The following is a 14,961-nucleotide window of genomic DNA, read 5'->3' on the forward strand; positions in this document are numbered from 1 at the left end:
GACTAGTTGTTGTATAGGCCTGTGGGCATATTGTTGTTCTGTGGAGGGCTGGTGACAGGTAGGCCTAGCACTGAAAAGTTTCACACTCTGCTCATTGAAAAGTTGGACATTTTACATTATTTTCATTCATCTGACTCCTAATTTGTATTCTTGCCCTTCTAGCTTTCCCTCCCTGTTATCCCCTCCCTCATTTATTTATCAGTGATTTGCATAAACATTGTAACCAACACAGAATCACAGCAGTATCTCCAAGTGACCTAAATGTTTTGAAGTAAATTAATGAATTACTGTAGATGACATTTAATTAATGGCCAGGCTTGACACACCCTGAGGCACAGACACACACACACACACACACACACACACACACACACACACACACACACACACACACACACACACACACACACACACACACACACACACACCTTTCTTATCACATTCCAGATAAGTGTTGTTATTGGTTTAGAGGGAGCTGTTGTTCTCTGGATAGACCGACCTTCAGTATGTTTACATAACCATTGAAATGACTATGGAGGCCATTGTCATGTTATGTTTTTTTGTTGTTGTGATGAATGCTGTGAAATACATTGTTTATATGCAATACATCATTTGTGCCACACTAAAGTTGTATCAAGTTTGAGACAGTCAGTGAGTCAAGTGTTCCCATCTGAAAGTCCAATAGGCCTGTAGGATCTTTTAGACTCACTCCATAAGAAAGGCACCTGTGATGAATTTGATCACTTGATTGTTTGATTTATAAGGCAGACACTTATCCTCGCTACCTGCCCCACTTCCGAATGACTTCCATCTTCTCCCTTCCCCACAGCCAGTCAATCAGATGGGTACAGACTGCATTCCAAATGGAACCCATGTGTTTGATGTATTTGATACCATTCCACTTGTTCTACGAGCCTGTACTCTCCAATTAAGGTGCCACAGCCCTCCTGTGCTTTCAACATGCCACTGAAAAAGTCGAAAGCTGCATTTCATTTTATGATATCTGAAAATACTGCAGAGTAATTCAAAACCATTTGCAAACATTGCAAACACCAAGTTGGATTCTTAGCAAAAATAACTTTGAATCTCTTTGATCATCTGAGGGTAGGTGTTATGGTTTCAAACGCACGATACCATCGATCAAGGAGTAGTTTACTCAGAATACAAACTAACATGATTTTCTCACCGAAAGCAGGTTTGGTATATGTAGTTTCACTTTGACACTTAACAGACATATTTTGTTACTATTAGCATTCTCAGTAACACTTGAAATTAAATGGTTCTTGTTCCTGTGTAATAAAATTAGAATTACTTTTTGAGCAACATTTTATTAGCATGTTGTTTGATAATACTTCGGTATTTGCATTTTAATTGCATTGCAATGAGCTGAGACTTAACTACTGTACACGGGGAATAGTGACTGTTCCTTATTCCACTTATGTAATAACTCCATTATTATGCAGTTATAAAGCAATTTCCAAAGTCCTAAGTATCAACGTTGCTATTGTAATAATCACAAAGTTACTAGACATGTATATGAACTTGATGTGAAGTGTTACTGTGTTACCTTATGTCACTCATTATGAAAATATATTTTTTTGTCATTTTGAAGCTGCAAAAGTGTTCTAGTCTAATTTTTAGGGGCTTCCATGTGCCTCATGTATTTCATTCTAGGCTATAGGCCCCTCAAACTCAACTCTGGACCTTGAAGCCAGTTCCACTGCATTTTTTCATTGTTCCCCTCTAATCAGGGACTGATTTAGACCTGGAATACCAAGTGTGTGAAATTAATAATCAGGTAGAATAGGAAACCAGCAGGCTTTGGACCTCGTAGGGTTGACTACCCCTGGTATAGGCTATATTTTAAGATTCATACCATGTGCTTATGATAATATATTTACACAAATTAAATGAACTGTTTTGGTTTTTGGTTCTTTGTCAGATATTTGGCCGCCATCAGATACATATTTTTATGTTTTCAAATACCTTCAGATATGATTTGGTTTTCTGAGAGGTGTTCAACATACCTTCAGATATGATTTGGTTTTCTGAGAGGTGTTCAACATACCTTCAGATATGATTTGGTTTACTGAGAGGTGTTCAACATACCTTCAGATATGATTTGGTTTACTGAGAGGTGTTCAACATACCTTCAGATATGATTTGGTTTTCTGAGAGGTGTTCAACATACCTTCAGATATGATTTGGTTTACTGAGAGGTGTTCAACATACCTTCAGATATGATTTGGTTTACTGAGAGGTGTTCAACATACCTTCAGATATGATTTGGTTTTCTGAGAGGTGTTCAACATACCTTCAGATATGATTTGGTTTACTGAGAGGTGTTCAACATACCTTCAGATATGATTTGGTTTACTGAGAGGTGTTCAACATACCTTCAGATATGATTTGGTTTTCTGAGAGGTGTTCAACATACCTTCAGATATGATTTGGTTTTCTGAGAGGTGTTCAACATACCTTCAGATATGATTTGGTTTTCTGAGAGGTGTTCAAAATACCTTCAGATATGATTTGGTTTTCTGAGAGGTGTTCAACATACCTTCAGATATGATTTGGTTTACTGAGAGGTGTTCAAAATACCTTCAGATATGATTTGGTTTACTGAGAGGTGTTCAACATACCTTCAGATATGATTTGGTTTTCTGAGAGGTGTTCAACATACCTTCAGATATGATTTGGTTTACTGAGAGGTGTTCAACATACCTTCAGATATGATTTGGTTTACTGAGAGGTGTTCAAAATACCTTCAGATATGATTTGGTTTACTGAGAGGTGTTCAACATACCTTCAGATATGATTTGTTTTTTCTGAGACCTGTTTTTGAATATCAAAGAAAAGAGTTGCCTTTTAGTTGAAACTCTATATCAATTATATTTAACTACCTCAAGTATTTGGAAAGTTGTTATTTTCAAATAAAGTACAACATGGAACTATTTTCTGCCCAGGTATGCAGTACATGTTTCACTACGGTACATGAGAAGAGGTTTGATCAGACGGCTCACAGCTCACGAAGAAAGACACATCTCATCAGTTCATATCAGTTCACTACCCAGTGATATGAATCATCTCTGACTATACTTATTTGTGGTGACAGGAGACATTTTTTACCTTAATCCAACAAGATTTGACTACAGATAGGCAGAAATACTGTGGTTCCTCAGCTTTATAGCAGACACCCGCAGCGGAGACTCACGCTGTGAGACTGCACATATAAAAATTCCAAGGGTAATTTTAATCAGTTCGTTTAATCAGCCTCCATCAGGCTTACTGCACAAGAAAATGAGAACAGCATCTCTAGTGCAAACAAGAGGCTAAGAGCAGGTTAACTACTACATTGGATTTAAGTTAGTGACTTCGTAAATAATAACACAGCTGTGAACAAAAACAAATAAACATGGGCTAGTGCGGGTGTGTACATACACACGCACACACACACAAACTATACACATTCCGCCATGTATAATTTAGTTGATGTACTAACTTATTTTACTGGGACCAGCCATGTTAAGAACATCAGTTTCTCTCCTGCATAAATGTATGATTAGATCAAGGATAATTATTTGTGGAAGATTAGAGACTTAGCAGTGCTTACAATAAACACACACACACACACACACTGTATTATCTTGGAGGTACTAATAAACCAAAATGCATTCGAAAACGAATGTAGGTGGTCCTCCTAAAATAGTAAAATATGTATGGTTAAGGAGTAGCTAACAGGATAAATATTTAGCAGAGAGGGAGAAAGAGAGAGTATGAATTCATAATAACAGTATGCGAAATGAAAGTGTGAGGTTAAAGAGCATATTTATTAAATTAAGTATTTTCAGGCAGGGTAATCCCCTGAGGATGGGCGTTGAAGACTATTTAAAGCTGTTATTGTACCCACAGGCTTTCGCTGTTTCTTTGAAATGTTTAAAGTGGATAAAACATTGCTTTTGGTTATGTCTTCATAAGAGAGGTAAACAGTAATGAGTTTCAGCTCAGGGCCCAGGGTTGCCATATTCTCTTATTCCTTCATTTCATTTCCCTCTGAAGTCTGTAATTTCATGAAGCTTTATTTTCTGGGTTAGATCCCGTGCTTAGGTACATAATTCTGATAAGTCCTTTCAAAATAATTAGGCCCAAATAGGAAACGGGAGAGGTTAAAGGCCCAGTGCAGTCAAAAATGTGATTTCCTGTATTTTATATATACTGTATTTCGCCACTATGAATTTGGAATAATACTGTGAAATTGTGAAAATTATAATCATGTCCTTTTAGTTTAAGAGCTTTGGTGGGATGGAATTTTGGCCTGCTTGGTGACATCCCCAGGTGGTAAATTAGTTAATAGACCAAAAAGAGAGTTCCAAACCTCTAGGCCAATAGCAACTAGCTTTCAGTTTTACCCTCGTCACTCGGACCACTCCCAGACATTCCAAGACAAATTCTTGCTTGAGCAATTGCTCTTTGCTAAGAAGCTATTATATTTATTTTTGACCATTTTAAAATGAAAACAATCACAGTAAGGAACTTAATTGTTACCCAGAAATGATTTGATATTCAGATAAAAACGGCTGCATTGGACCTTTAACTTCTCAAACTGCTGCAATCATTCAGATTCAAACTGAGACACTTGACTTTGACATGAAGCACAGTTGGCATGTTTTGGAGGGTTATTTGAATGACTATTGTCATTTAAAGTATGTGCTACTAAGTATGTGTTGTTTTTTAGACAATTTGTTTACTTTTTAAATTCATTCATTTCAAAAGCACTTCCAATTTGATTTAAGTGCTCTGCATTCATTTTGGAGCTCTCACTGACAAGGGTGAAATTCAGAAATGTTTTATGATTCCAAAATACTGTAAGACTCTAATCACACTGACCTAAATAGGAGGTAGTATTCTCTATGGGTTGTAGGCACCAGGTGGAGTAGCCTAAGCTAGGAATTAGTTGCTTGTTGTTGAATCGTTTAATGAATAGATATTGGTTATTCCTCTTGGAGATTTTTCAGTTGAGTGGACTGAGTAGAAATCAATTACCTCGACAACTTCCCTATTTATTGAAGGGTGAATTATCCCTCCCAGTGCAAAGCTGCCAACGTGACATTTTACTGTTCTTAAATTCAGAAGGTTCGTTCAATTAAATTCACAGAAATGTTTTTGTGTGTGTGGCTAAATCCCCTCCAAGAAAAAATCCCTGCTAAGAAATGAAAAGACAGAAGAAAATATCTGTGTTTTATATGCTAACCCTGATGGTTTCTCTGTCTTTTGATTAGCATTAATATTTCACTGCTGTAGCGGTAGCCTACCTACCTGTCTTTTGATTAGCATTAATATTTCACTGCTGTAGCGGTAGCCTACCTACCTACGGTACGGTAGTGTTACATCATGATACTCGGCTGCCTTTCACAGCACACTGAGATGTCTCTCTCTCTTTTTCGCCACGTTGGAATTCTAAAGGGAACACATTTTTTAAATTAAATGCATGCTGATTGTTATTGTGTCTCCCTGGGCGTACGGAATAGGCGGACGAGAGAGAAATGTCACTAAGTAAGTGCTGCACTATTTCCTAGGCTGTTAGTGCTTCAGATGCAAATACAAGCTGAGAGAGGAGAGAGATTTGAATGTTTGGGACTGAATGCAGGCTTATAAAAAAACAGCAGGGGAATCGGACATATGTCTCCTCGCTCATTACAACACAGACAGCGATAACAGGGGATGATTACTGGGGCATTTGAAATGCCATAACCACAGCTATCTGAATAGAGGAGTGTGAGAGCCTGAAGAGAAGTGGGCTTCCTTTCGTTAGCTTAGTTGGAGGCCATTGGGAACACACACATGCTCACACTCTAGATTGTCATTTGGTAAATGTGCAGACAAACGGTCACTAAACACCCTTCATTTAAAAGTGAAACGATCTCTTAATTTAATTTACCTCTTAATTAATATACATGTTATTTTGAGAGGAGACCTACTATGGTTCATGTTGGTTTAGGTTGAATAAAATTGTATGAGTAACACAAAATGTTTTGCATGTGGTGTTAGTCCTTTTTTGTATAATAACAGCAGTAGCAGTATTATTAGTGATTGTAGTTGTAATATTGCTGTTGCAGCAGCGCCATCTTGATAATCTCCGACAGATCAGGCAAAGGTATCTCTCCCCTCCGTCTCCTTTCCTCATCTCTCTCTCTCTCTCTCTCTGAGCCCTGTACCTCAACATCCATCAGAAAACCAGTGTCTCTGATATGCAATAACTGTCTGTCTGCCCAGCGATACCATACAGACGTATTAATATCTAAACACCATCCAGTCTAAATAACTTCCCATGCAGACTTTTAAATGTTCATGTGTATCAACTCTAGACACACACACAGTCCACACACGGAAGCATTCAGAGGCAGGGGTGAATATAAACATTAGCATTTAGGGATAAAACGTATTTTACGCAGATAAAATGCATCATTATTTCAAAATCATTACACATAAACAAAGAAAGACAGTGGGAAATATTTATGAAGTCAATTAGAATTTTGTGTGCGTAATTTTTATAATAAGTTAAGTTACACATCTTTTCTATGCTCTTTCTAGACACTGCAGGTTTAATTGCTAATTGTTAACTGGGAATGAATACATTTGCATATTAATTAGCTCCCAATTTACATTTTTAATTTGCTGCCTTCAAAGGGTGTGAGATAAAAGGTTGTGTTATTTTAAATCATTTATCATTTATTACAAAATAGATGCTGAAAGGAAAATGTGCGGGTGATTTTAACCATTAAGAGCTTTAACTGTAGAAAAGTGCACAAAAAAAAAAAAAAAATATATATATATATATATATATATATATATATATATATATATATGTATATATATATATATATATAATTAAATGAGTAAGGGGAAAAAAAAACATTCAGAGTTAATACAAAAAAAGGAAAATAATACAAAGCCACCCAGAGAGACAGAACAGTGGCAGAGATTGGGACTGGGAGTCCTGGATCAAGACGGTGTGAAGATTGGCAAATGCACCAGAGATAACTTCTGTAGAAGTCAAGTTTATAAACCATATCCCTCACTGCCTAGAGAGGGAAAGCTTTTCATTTTATCCCTCCATTTTGTCCCTCTCCCTCCTGACACATCAAAAGATTTGGCAGCCGGTCCCTTCGTTTTCCCCTCTACGCTACGCAGCCCATCTCAGCAGCACAGCATTGGGAAAAGAAAGGAGGCTCACAAGTTCAGAAATTCATTAAGATGAAAAACAGCAACTACTGGATTTGTGTGTGTGTGTGTGTGAGGAGGGATCGGTGTTTGAGGGGGGGATCGGTGTGTGTGTGTGCGCTTGTCTGCTTGTGTGTGTAATCGGTGTGGTGGGTTGGGGTTACACTGCCTCAAATTGTTTGTACATAGAGATGCCACATCGCTGTACTATACTATACCCAAACAGATTGGATATATTAATCAACCACCACCGTAGAATAGTATTTGTCTCATACTAATCAATATAATAAAATCCTACCTTCCAGGTTACTCTGCCAAGTGCTCAGAAGAGATATTATAAAGTAGAACAATGTCACAACTCATACTGCTATAATGTTGATTATGTTAATGCCATGCACTAACCTATTAGACTACACACAGTGTGTGTGTGTGTGTGTGTGTGTGTGTGTGTGTGTGTGTATGCGTGCGAGCGAGCGTGTGTGTGTGTTCCATGTAATTTCTTCATAGCATAAGGGAGTCAGTCACCCACGTCAGTCATGATGTGTTTTGTTTAGGTGTGTCTCTGTACACAGATAATTACCAATGAAATTCAATAGTTACACGCCAGGATATTTTGTATTTACAGAATGTGTAATTTATGTTCTGACTGAAATAATTTTTGTGGGTCTATTGTCTGTTCTTCAAGTCCTAGACAGGATAAGTCCTTTTGTACTCGCATGTCCTTTGAACAATGAATCATTTTTAAGGATGAAAGACAACGGACAGTATGTAAAATAAGCCGGTGGCATCCTCCCACAGTGGGATTTGGCAAAACGAAGACGACGTGCGTTTGGTTGCTCCACTTGATGTGAGAGAGAAACAGTTGACATGATTGCATTCCTTCCTTCCCCGACACAGACAGACAGAGAGCGAGAGTCCCCAACACAGACAGAGAGAGAAAGTGTGAGAGAGAGAGAGATGTAATGGTATTGCTTTTCTTATTTGCATGGAAGAAGGGATTCTCGTTCATTCATTCCTTGAATGTTCTGTTCTGGTTGTCAGGAGAAGAAAAGATCACCGTTTTGACTAACCACGCAATTTTGTCACCTTTGGAGATTGATGTATTCAAATTAGATATATGTGGAACAGTGGCTTAGCAAATGAACGCCTCAACAGATGACCAGCTGTTACTAATTAATATACACTGGTTAATTAGGACGTGGTGTTGCCATCAACAGTAAACTGTGTGAAATCCATAATTCATACTCTCATGTTGCTGTCATGTCATGGTGGTGGTGACGGAAGCTGGAGCTGAGAACTTTGAATAAACAAGGCAGAGAGCCATGGAGAGATGTACCCTTGAATAAACAAGGCAGAGAGCCATGGAGAGATGTACCCTTGTATAAACAAGGCAGAGAGCCATGGAGAGATGTACCCTTGAATAAACAAGGCAGAGAGCCATGGAGAGATGTACCCTTGTGTAAACAAGGCAGAGAGCCATGGAGAGATGTACCCTTGAATAAACAAGGCAGAGAGCCATGGAGAGATGTACCCTTGAATAAACAAGGCAGAGAGCCATGGAGAGATGTACCCTTGTGTAAACAAGGCAGAGAGCCATGGAGAGATGTACCCTTGAATAAACAAGGCAGAGAGCCATGGAGAGATGTACCCTTGTGTAAACAAGGCAGAGAGCCATGGAGAGATGTACCCTTGAATAAACAAGGCAGAGAGCCATGGAGAGATGTACCCTTGAATGAACAAGGCAGAGAGCCATGGAGAGATGTACCCTTGAATAAACAAGGCAGAGAGCCATGGAGAGATGTACCCTTGTATACTTAGCCAAAAAATGCATATTGTTATTTTGATCCACACCTGATGTACCATCTACGAGAATGGGGCTTTCTCAAGCTTCTGCTATTCTACCCCTGGAGTAACTTACCTTTGGTTTACACCAGACATCTGATACATTTAGGTAATTCTGGTCTCCATTATGGTCCTATGTAGAAAACCTCCCAGAAATGCCCCATGTTATAATGGCGACGTTTATATATACACATATATTTTTCTCTCCATTTCGTATAATGTTTTGCTTTATCCTTATTCCTTTTATTGAGTCTGTGTGTGGTTCATTTTGTTTGGTTGTCTATGTAACCTCTGTTAAAAGACAATAACATTCTAATAAAAAGATAATTACAAAAAAATAAATACTCCCCTAGATCTATGCCAATTGGTTGAAAGATTGGAAAGTGATTATTACACGAATGAACCAATAGGTTATTCAGGAAGCGTGGTGGAATTACCTTACTGTGCCATGCTCATAGGCTCAAGTTCCGCACGCTTGCTAACAGTACCATATGAATATCTGCTATTCTAATGAGGTAGAATTATAAACACAACCCTATAAATACCTGCTATTATAATGAGGTTGAATTATAAACGCTACCCTATAAATAACCGCTATGCTAATGAGGTATAATTATAAACGCTACCATATGAATACCTGCTATGCCTGTGAGATAGGACGCGATGAGAATTATAATGTGCTTACTAGATAAATGTAGAAGTGACGAGCTATTCAGGCTTACTGATTGAACTTTCGTAAACTACGTGACAACAGTGCAATAATAGAATATTAGAATATTACAACACTAGAGTTTGTATCCCTACAGACATCACGTTGCAGTAAGTGATCAATATAATTTCTAAGTGGCCATTGGTTTGCTATTACATTAATCTACAACAGCAGTAGAACTGAATTTAAAATTGAGAGTTCAGCTCTGACGCTGAGAAGCTTCCGTTTGGGTTGAACCCCTGCCCCCTTCCACGAATGAAACAGGAAAGCTATGTGATTCCAACATAGGGTCATCTCTCTCTCTCTCCCGTCGCTTTGTTGTCACACACCGATAACATGATAACATCACACTGGGGTGATGACACCCTGCGTTAGTTATCTTCCCCAATATAGAAGAGATTTTAACTCCCCCTTCCTTTGGTTCCCCCTGTTCCTGTGGTACAGTTTAGTGATTATTGTAAAAACAAATAGAGAAAGACTGATGCTGTGGCCATCAAAATGTTTCTCTAGACTTGATTTAAAAGTAATCTGATCTTGAATAATCAGACACCCTTTGAGAATGTCCTTCGTCTTTTAACTCTGTTGTCACATCACACTGTGTGCACACTAACTACCAGTCACATCACACTGTGTGCACACTAACTAACAGTCACGTCACACTGTGTGCACACTAACTACCAGTCACGTCACACTGTGTGCACACTAACTACCAGTCACATCACAGTGTGCACACTAACTACCAGTCACATCACACTGTGTGCACACTAACTACCAGTCACGTCACACTGTGTGCACACTAACTACCAGTCACATCACAGTGTGCACACTAACTACCAGTCACATCAAACTGTGTGCACACTAACTACCAGTCACATCACACTGTGTGCACACTAACTACCAGTCACATCACACTGTGTGCACACTAACTACCAGTCACATCACACTGTGTGCACACTAACTACCAGTCACATCACACTGTGTGCACAATAACTAACAGTCACGTCACACTGTGTGCACACTAACTACCAGTCACGTCACACTGTGTGCACACTAACTACCAGTCACATCACAGTGTGCACACTAACTACCAGTCACATCACACTGTGTGCACACTAACTACCAGTCACATCACACTGTGTGCACACTAACTACCAGTCACATCACTGTGTGCACACTAACTAACAGTCACGTCACACTGTGTGCACACTAACTACCAGTCACGTCACACTGTGTGCACACTAACTACCAGTCACATCACAGTGTGCACACTAACTACCAGTCACATCACACTGTGTGCACACTAACTACCAGTCACGTCACACTGTGTGCACACTAACTACCAGTCACATCACACTGTGTGCACACTAACTACCAGTCACATCAAACTGTGTGCACACTAACTACCAGTCACATCACACTGTGTGCACACTAACTACCAGTCACATCACACTGTGTGCACACTAACTACCAGTCACATCACACTGTGTGCACACTAACTACCAGTCACATCACACTGTGTGCACACTAACTAACAGTCACGTCACACTGTGTGCACACTAACTACCAGTCACGTCACACTGTGTGCATACTAACTACCAGTCACATCACAGTGTGCACACTAACTACCAGTCACATCACACTGTGTGCACACTAACTACCATTCACATCACACTGTGTGCACACTAACTACCAGTCACATCACACTGTGTGCACACTAACTACCAGTCACATCACTGTGTGCACACTAACTGCCAGTCACATCACACTGTGTGCACTCTAACTACCAGTCACATCACACTGTGTGCACACTAACTACCAGTCACATCAAACTGTGTGCACACTAACTCCCAGTCACATCACAGTGTGCACACTAACTACCAGTCACATCACACTGTGTGCACACTAACTACCAGTCACATCACACTGTGTGCACACTGACTACCAGTCACATCACAGTGTGCACACTAACTACCAGTCACATCACACTGTGGGCACACTAACTACCAGTCACATCACACTGTGTGCACTCTAACTACTAGTCACATCACACTGTGTGCAAACTAACTACCAGTCACATCACACTGTGTGCACACTAACTACCAGTCACATCACACTGTGTGCACACTAACTACCAGTCACATCACACTGTGTGCACACTAACTACCAGTCACATCACACTGTGTGCACACTAACTAACAGTCACGTCACACTGTGTGCACACTAACTACCAGTCACGTCACACTGTGTGCACACTAACTACCAGTCACATCACAGTGTGCACACTAACTACCAGTCACATCACACTGTGTGCACACTAACTACCAGTCACATCACACTGTGTGCACACTAACTACCAGTCACATCACACTGTGTGCACACTAACTACCAGTCACATCACTGTGTGCACACTAACTAACAGTCACGTCACACTGTGTGCACACTAACTACCAGTCACGTCACACTGTGTGCACACTAACTACCAGTCACATCACAGTGTGCACACTAACTACCAGTCACATCACACTGTGTGCACACTAACTACCAGTCACGTCACACTGTGTGCACACTAACTACCAGTCACGTCACACTGTGTGCACACTAACTACCAGTCACGTCACACTGTGTGCACACTAACTACCAGTCACATCACAGTGTGCACACTAACTACCAGTCACATCACACTGTGTGCACACTAACTACCAGTCACATCACACTGTGTGCACACTAACTACCAGTCACATCACACTGTGTGCACACTAACTACCAGTCACATCACTGTGTGCACACTAACTGCCAGTCACATCACACTGTGTGCACTCTAACTACCAGTCACATCACACTGTGTGCACACTAACTACCAGTCACATCAAACTGTGTGCACACTAACTCCCAGTCACATCACAGTGTGCACACTAACTACCAGTCACATCACACTGTGTGCACACTAACTACCAGTCACATCACACTGTGTGCACACTGACTACCAGTCACATCACAGTGTGCACACTAACTACCAGTCACATCACACTATGGGCACACTAACTACCAGTCACATCACACTGTGTGCACTCTAACTACTAGTCACATCACACTGTGTGCAAACTAACTACCAGTCACATCACACTGTGTGCACACTAACTACCAGTCACATCACACTGTGTGCACACTAACTACCAGTCACATCACACTGTGTGCACACTAACTACCAGTCACATCACACTGTGTGCACACTAACTAACAGTCACGTCACACTGTGTGCACACTAACTACCAGTCACGTCACACTGTGTGCACACTAACTACCAGTCACATCACAGTGTGCACACTAACTACCAGTCACATCACACTGTGTGCACACTAACTACCAGTCACATCACACTGTGTGCACACTAACTACCAGTCACATCACACTGTGTGCACACTAACTACCAGTCACATCACTGTGTGCACACTAACTAACAGTCACGTCACACTGTGTGCACACTAACTACCAGTCACGTCACACTGTGTGCACACTAACTACCAGTCACATCACAGTGTGCACACTAACTACCAGTCACATCACACTGTGTGCACACTAACTACCAGTCACGTCACACTGTGTGCACACTAACTACCAGTCACGTCACACTGTGTGCACACTAACTACCAGTCACGTCACACTGTGTGCACACTAACTACCAGTCACATCACAGTGTGCACACTAACTACCAGTCACATCACACTGTGTGCACACTAACTACCAGTCACATCACACTGTGTGCACACTAACTACCAGTCACATCACACTGTGTGCACACTAACTACCAGTCACATCACTGTGTGCACACTAACTGCCAGTCACATCACACTGTGTGCACTCTAACTACCAGTCACATCACACTGTGTGCACACTAACTACCAGTCACATCAAACTGTGTGCACACTAACTCCCAGTCACATCACAGTGTGCACACTAACTACCAGTCACATCACACTGTGTGCACACTAACTACCAGTCACATCACACTGTGTGCACACTGACTACCAGTCACATCACAGTGTGCACACTAACTACCAGTCACATCACACTGTGGGCACACTAACTACCAGTCACATCACACTGTGTGCACTCTAACTACTAGTCACATCACACTGTGTGCAAACTAACTACCAGTCACATCACACTGTGTGCACACTAACTACCAGTCACATCACACTGTGTGCACACTAACTACCAGTCACATCACACTGTGTGCACACTAACTACCAGTCACATCACTGTGTGCACACTAACTAACAGTCACGTCACACTGTGTGCACACTAACTACCAGTCACGTCACACTGTGTGCACACTAACTACCAGTCACATCACAGTGTGCACACTAACTACCAGTCACATCACACTGTGTGCACACTAACTACCAGTCACGTCACACTGTGTGCACACTAACTACCAATCACATCACAGTGTGCACACTAACTACCAGTCACATCAAACTGTGTGCACACTAACTACCAGTCACATCACACTGTGTGCACACTAACTACCAGTCACATCACACTGTGTGCACACTAACTACCAGTCACATCACACTGTGTGCACACTAACTACCAGTCACATCACACTGTGTGCACACTAACTACCAGTCACATCACACTGTGTGCACACTAACTACCAGTCACATCACTGTGTGCACACTAACTGCCAGTCACATCACACTGTGTGCACTCTAACTACCAGTCACATCACACTGTGTGCACACTAACTACCAGTCACATCAAACTGTGTGCACACTAACTCCCAGTCACATCACAGTGTGCACACTAACTACCAGTCACATCACACTGTGTGCACACTAACTACCAGTCACATCACACTGTGTGCACACTGACTACCAGTCACATCACAGTGTGCACACTAACTACCAGTCACATCACACTGTGGGCACACTAACTACCAGTCACATCACACTGTGTGCACACTAACTACCAGTCACATCACACTGTGTGCACACTGACTACCAGTCACATCACAGTGTGCACACTAACTACCAGTCACATCACACTGTGGGCACACTAACTACCAGTCACATCACACTGTGTGCACTCTAACTACTAGTCACATCACACTGTGTGCAAACGAACTACCAGTCACATCACACTGTGTGCACACTAACTACCAGTCACATCACACTGTGTGCACACTA

This window comes from Oncorhynchus mykiss, chromosome 25 (genome assembly GCF_013265735.2).
Source record: "Oncorhynchus mykiss isolate Arlee chromosome 25, USDA_OmykA_1.1, whole genome shotgun sequence".
Lineage (NCBI taxonomy): Eukaryota > Metazoa > Chordata > Actinopteri > Salmoniformes > Salmonidae > Oncorhynchus > Oncorhynchus mykiss.